This window comes from Arachis hypogaea, chromosome 15 (genome assembly GCF_003086295.3).
Source record: "Arachis hypogaea cultivar Tifrunner chromosome 15, arahy.Tifrunner.gnm2.J5K5, whole genome shotgun sequence".
NCBI lineage: Eukaryota > Viridiplantae > Streptophyta > Magnoliopsida > Fabales > Fabaceae > Arachis > Arachis hypogaea.
The window spans coordinates 32,149,838-32,156,794 of NC_092050.1; the positions used below are offsets into that span (position 1 = coordinate 32,149,838).

At 37.1% G+C, this 6,957-nt stretch overlaps 1 non-coding gene across 1 annotated transcript; it reads right to left on the reverse strand.

Moving 5' to 3' along the window:
- Positions 1–2,176: 2,176 nt before the first annotated feature.
- On the reverse strand, positions 2,177–2,284 carry LOC112753695 (small nucleolar RNA R71). Its single transcript, XR_003178068.1, has one exon. It is a non-coding gene; the product is annotated as a small nucleolar RNA R71 (small nucleolar RNA).
- Between the last annotated feature and the right edge of the window lie 4,673 nt (positions 2,285–6,957).

Here is a 6,957-nt window from a genome sequence, read left to right on the forward strand (position 1 = left end):
TTTTAAGAATAAATTCTAGTGTTTCATGAAACATGTTGAAGCCTGGCTGGCTGTAAAGCCATGTCTAATTCTTTTGGACTGAGGCTTCCAAACCATCAGCATAGATGCAAGTTAATTTGATAAGTAATGAGCAGTATATTCTGATGTCATATGCTAAAGCTTGACTGGCTATTAAGCCATGTCTAACCCTCAGATTGGAGCTTTAGATTAAAGAGCACAAGATTCCTGGAATTCATATTAAAAATTTTGGAATCCTTATTTTTCTTTTTCACATTAATTTTTGAAAATCCAAAAAAATTAGAAAATCATAAAAATCAAAAGTATTTTGTGTTTCTTGTTTGAGTCTTGAGTCAGATTTTAAGTTTGGTGTCAATTGCATGTTTTAAAGTTTGCATAAAATTTTCAAAAAAATTCATGCATTCATAGTGTTCTTCATGATCTTCAAGTTGTTCTTGGTAAGTCTTCTTGTTTGATCTTGATGTTTTCTTTTTTTGTGTTGTATGGTGTTTTTCATATGCATTCTTGAATTCTTAGTGCCTAAGCATTAAAGATTTCTAAGTTTGGTGTCTTGCATGTTTTCTTTGCATATAAAATTTATCAAAAATAAGTTCTTGATGTTCATCTTGACATTCAAAGTGTTCTTGGTGTTCATCTTGACATTCATAGTGTTCTTGCATTCATCACATACTTTGATCCAAAATTTTCATGCATTGCATCATTTTTCATGTTTTTCTCTCTCATCATTAAAAATTCAAAAAATCAAAAAAATATCTTCCCCTTTTTCTCTCTTAAAATTTCGAAAATTAGATTTGACTTTTTCAAAAATTTTTAAAATCTAGTTATTTCTTATGAGTCAAATCAAATTTTCAATTTAAAAATCTTATCTTTTTCAAAATCTTTTTCAAAAATCAAATCTTTTTCATTTTTTTAGTTATTTTCGAAAATTTTAAAAATATTTTTTAAAAATCTTATTCTTATCTTTATCTCATAATTTTCGAAAATAACATCATCAATTAATGTTTTGATTCAAAAATTTCAAGTTTGTTACTTACTTGTTAAGAAAGATTCAAACTTTAAGTTCTAGAATCATATCTTGTGATTTCTTGTGAATCAAGTCATTAATTGTGATTTTAAAAAAATCAAATCTTTTTCAAAACTAATTTCAATCATATCTTTTCAAAAATATCTTCTTATCTTATCTTTTTCAAAAATTTGATTTTAAAATATCTTTTCTAACTTCCTATCTTTTTATCTTTTCAAAATTGATTTTCAAATTTGTTTCAACTAACTAACTCTCTCTCTCTAATTTTCGAAAATCCCTTCCCTCTTTTTCAAAATTTCTTTTTAATTAACTAATTTAATTTTTTATTTTAATTTTCAAAAATTACTAACCTTTTTCAAAAATATTTTCGAAAATCACTAACTCTTTTTCAAAAAAATAATTTTCGAAAATTCTCTTTCTCTCTCATCTCCTTCTATCTATTTATTCATCTACTAACACTTCATCTCACCAAAAATCTGAACCCTCTCTCTTTGAGTTCAGATTTTCTCTTCTTCTTTTCTTCTACTCACATAAGGGAACCTCTATACTTGGGCAAAAAGGATCCCTATTATTATTATTTTTTTGTTCCCTCCTTTTCATATGAGCAGGAGCAAGGACAAGAATATTCTTGTTGAAGCAGATCCAGAACCTGAAAGGACTCTGAAGAGGAAACTAAGAGAAGCTAAATTACAACAATCCAGCAAACACCTTTCAGAAATTTTCGAACAGGAAAAGGAGACGGCAGCCGAAAATAATAATAATGCAAGCAGGATGCTTGGTGACTTTACTGCACCTAATTCCAATTTACATGGAAGAAGCATCTCCATTCCTGCCATTGGAGCAAACAATTTTGAGCTGAAACCTCAATTAGTTTCTCTGATGCAGCAGAACTGCAAGTTTCATGGACTTCCATCTGAAGATCCTTTTCAGTTCTTAACTGAATTCTTGCAGATCTGTGATACTATTAAGACTAATGGAGTAGATCCTGAAGTCTACAGGCTCATGCTTTTCCCTTTTGCTGTGAGAGACAGAGCTAGAATATGGTTGGACTCTCAACCTAAGGATAGCCTGAACTCTTGGGATAAGCTGGTCAAGGCTTTCTTAGCCAAGTTCTTTCCTCCTCAAAAGCTGAGTAAGCTTAGAATGGATGTTCAGACCTTCAGACAGAAAGAAGGTGAATCCCTCTATGAAGCTTGGGAGAGATACAAAGAACTGACCAAAAAGTGTCCTTCTGACATGCTTTCAAAATGGACCATCCTGGATATATTCTATGATGGTCTGTCTGAATTAGCTAAAATGTCATTGGACACCTCTGCAGGTAGATCCATTCACCTAAAGAAAATGCCTGCAGAAGCTCAAGAACTCATTAACATGGTTGCTAATAACCAGTTCATGTACACTTCTGAGAGGAATCCTGTGAGTAATGGGACGCCTATGAAGAAGGGAGTTCTTGAAATTGATACTTTGAATGCCATATTGGCTCAGAATAAAATATTAACTCAGCAAGTCAATATGATTTCTCAGAGTCTGAATGGAATGCAAGCTGCATCCAACAGTACTCAAGAGGCATCTTCTGAAGAAGAAGCTTATGATCCTGAGAACCCTGCAATAGCAGAGGTGAATTACATGGGTGAACCATATGGAAACACATATAATCCCTCATGGAGAAATCACCCAAATCTCTCATGGAAGGATCAAAAGCCGCAACAAGGCTTTAATAATGGTGGAAGAAATAGGTTTAACAACAGTAAACCTTTTCCATCATCCACTTAGCAACAGACAGAGAATTCTGAGCAGAATCCATCTAGCTTAGCAAATTTAGTCTCTGATCTATCTAAGGCCACTGTGAGTTTCATGAATGAAACAAGGTCCTCCATTAGAAATTTGGAAGCACAAGTGGGCCAGCTGAGTAAAAGGATCACTGAAATCCCTCCTAGTACTCTCCCAAGCAATACAGAAGAGAATCCAAAAGGAGAGTGCAAGGCCATTGAATTGACCATCATGGCCGAACCCACAAGAGAGGAGAAGGACGTGAATCCCAGTGAGGAAGACCTCCTGGGACGTCCAGTGATCAATAAGGAGTTTCCCTTTGAGGAACCAAAGGAATCTGAGACTCATCTAGAGACCATAGAGATTCCATTGAACCTCCTTATGCCCTTCATGAGCTCTGACGAGCATTCATCTTCTGAAGAGAATGAGGATGTTACTGAAGAGCAAGTTACCAAGTACCTTGGTGCTATCATGAAGCTGAATGCCAAATTATTTGGTATTGAGACTTGGGAAGATGAACCTCCCTTGTTCACCAATGAACTAAGTGATCTAGATCAACTGACATTGCCTCAGAAGAAACAGGATCCTGGAAAGTTTGTAATACCTTGTACCATAGGCAACATGATCTTTGAAAAGGCTCTGTGTGACCTTGGTTCAAGGATAAACCTCATGCCCCTCTCTGTAATAGAGAAACTGGGAATCTTTGGGGTGCAAGCCACTAAAATCTCATTAGAGATGGCAGACAATTCAAGAAAACAGGCTTATGGACAAGTAGAGAACGTGTTAGTAAAGGTTGAAGGCCTTTACATCCCTGCTGATTTCATAATCCTAGATACTAGGGAGGATGAGGATGAATCCATCATCCTTGGAAGACCCTTCCTAGCCACAGCAAGAGCTGTGATTGATGTTAACAGAGGAGAATTAGTCCTTCAATTGAATGGGGACCCCCTTGTGTTTACAACTCAAGGTTATCCTTCTGTAAATATGGAAAAGAGGCACAGTAAGCTTCTCTCAAAACAGAGTCAACCAGAGCCCCCACAGTTAAACTCTAAGTTTGGTGTTGGGGAGTCTCAACAATGCTCTGAACATCTGTGAGGCTCCATGAGAGCCCACTGTCAAGCTATTGACATTAAAGAAGCGCTAGTTGGGAGGAAACCCAATTTTTATTTATCTAATTTTATTGTTCTTTCATGTTTTATTAGGTTCATGATCATGTGGAGTCACAAAATAAATATAAAAATTGAAAACGGAATAAAAAACAGCAGAAGAAAAATCACACCCTGGAGGAGGATCTCACTGGCGTTTAAACGCCAGTAAGAAGCATCTGGCTGGCGTTCAACGCCAGAACAGAGCATGGTTCTGGCACTGAATGCCCAAAATGGGCAGCATCTGGGTGTTTGAACGCCAGAATTGCACCCTAGAGAAGAGCTGGCGCTGAACGCCCAGAACAAGCATGGTTCTGGCGTTCAACGCCAGAAATGGGCAACAAATGGGCGTTCAACGCCCAGAACAAGCACCAATCTGGCGCTGAATGCCTAGAGTTGTATGCAAGGGTATATTGCATGCCTAATTTGGTGCAAGGTTGTAAATCCTTGAACACCTCAGGATCTGTGGACCCCACAGGATCACCTCAGGATCTGTGGACCTCACAGGATCCCCACCTACCTCACCCTCTCTCTCTCCATTCATGGTCATCCCTTCTGTTTTCCATTCACCACTCACATCCATACATCCCACTTACCTACAAAATTCAATATCTCTTTCCCACCCAATCCCACCCATATGGCCGAATACACACATCCCTCTATCTCCTCCATATCTTCTTCTTCTTCTTCTATTCTTTCTTCTTTTGCTCGAGGGCGAGCAACATTCTAAGTTTGGTGTGGTAAAAGCATAGCTTTTTTGTTTTTTCATAACTATTAATGGCACCTAAGGCCAGAGAAACCTCAAGAAAGAGGAAAGGGAAGACAATTGCTTCCACCTCTGAGCCATGGGAGATGGAAATATTCATCTCACAAGCCCATCACTAAGAAAATGATAGAGCAAATAAGAGAGCACATTCATGGATCTCAACAGGCACATGAAAAAGCTCATCATCAAGAAATCCCTGAGATACCTCAAATGCATTTTCCTCCACAAAACTATTGGGAGCAAATCAACACCTCCCTAGGAGAATTAAGTTCCAACATGGGACAATTAAGGGTGGAACATCAAGAGCACTCCATCATCCTTCATGAAATTAGAGAAGATCAAAAAGCAATGAGGGAGGAGCAACAAAGACAAGGAAGAGACATAGAAGAGCTCAAGGACATCATTGGTTCCTCAAGAAGGAAACGCCACCATCACTAAGGTGGACTCATTCCTTGTTCTTATTTTTTGTTTTTCGTTTTCTTAATGTTAAGTGCTTATCCATGTTTGTGTCTCAGTATATGATCATTAGTAGTTAGTAACTATGTCTTAAAGTTATGAATGTCCTATGAATCCATCACCTCTCTTAAATGAAAACTGTTTTAATTCAAAAGAACAAGAAGTACATGAGTTTCGAATTTATCCTTGAACTTAGTTTAATTATGTTGATGTGGTGACAATGCTTCTTGTTTTCTGAATGAATGCTTGAACAGTGCATATGTCTTTTGAAGTTGTTGTTTACGAATGTTAAATATGTTGGCTCTTGAAAGAATGATGACAAGGAGACATGTTATTTGATAATCTGAAAAATCATAAAAATAATTCTTGAAGCAAGAAAAAGCAGCAAAGAACAAAGCTTGTAGAAAAAAAAAATAGCGAAAAAAATAGAAAGAAAAAGAAAAAGCAAGCAGAAAAAGCCAAAGCTCTTAAAACCAAAAGGCAAGGGCAATAAAAAGGATCCCAAGGCTTTGAGCATTAGTGAATAGGAGGGCCTAAAGGAATAAAATCCTGGCCTAAGCGGCTAAACCAAGCTGTCCCTAACCATGTGCTTGTGGCGTGAAGGTGTCAAGTGAAAACTTGAGACTGAGCGGTTAAAGTCAAGGTCCAAAGCAAAAGAAGAGTGTGCTTAAGAACCCTGGACACCTCTAATTGGGGACTTTAGCAAAGCTGAGTCACAATCTGAAAAGGTTCACCCAGTTATGTGTCTGTGGCATTTATGTATCCGGTGATAATACTGGAAAACAAAGTGCTTAGGGCCACGGCCAAGACTCATAAAGTAGCTGTGTTCAAGAATCAACATACTGAACTAGGAGAATCAATAACACTATCTGAACTCTGAGTTCCTATAAATGCCAATCATTCTGAACCTCAATGGATAAAGTGAGATGCCAAAACTATTCAAGAGGCAAAAGGCTACAAGTCCCGCTCATCTGATTGGAGCTATGTTTCATTGATAGTTTGGAATTTATAGTATATTCTCTTCTTTTTATCCTATTTGATTTTCAGTTGCTTGGGGACAAGCAACAATTTAAGTTTGGTGTTGTGATGAGCGGATAATTTATACGCTTTTTGGCATTATTTTTAGTATGTTTTTAGTAGGATCTAGTTACTTTTAGGGATGTTTTCATTAGTTTTATGTTAAATTCACATTTCTGGACTTTACTATGAGTTTGTGTGTTTTTCTGTGATTTCAGGTATTTTCTGGCTGAAATTGAGGGATTTGAGCAAAAATCAGATTCAGATGTTGAAGAAGGACTGCTGATGCTATTGGATTCTGACCTCCCTGCACTCAAAGTGGATTTTCTTGAGCTACAGAACTCAAAATGGTGCGCTTCTAATTGCGTTGGAAAGTAGACATCCAGGGCTTTCCAGCAAAATATAATAGTCCATACTTTGATTTGAACGCCAGAAACACGTCACAAGCCAGAGTTGAACGCCAGAAATATGTTACAAACTGGCGTTCAACTCCAAGATTGACCTCTACACGTGTAACATTCAAGTTCAGCGCAAGCACACACCAAGTGGGCCCCGGAAGTGGATTTATGCATCAATTACTTACTTCTGTAAACCCTAGTAACTAGTTTAGTATAAATAGGACTTTTTACTATTGTATTAGAAATCTTTGATCATCTTTGGAATATCTTAGACTTTCATGGGGGCTGGCCATTCGGCCATGCCTGAACCATTATCACTTATGTATTTTCATACGGTAGAGTTTCTGCACTCCATAGATTAAG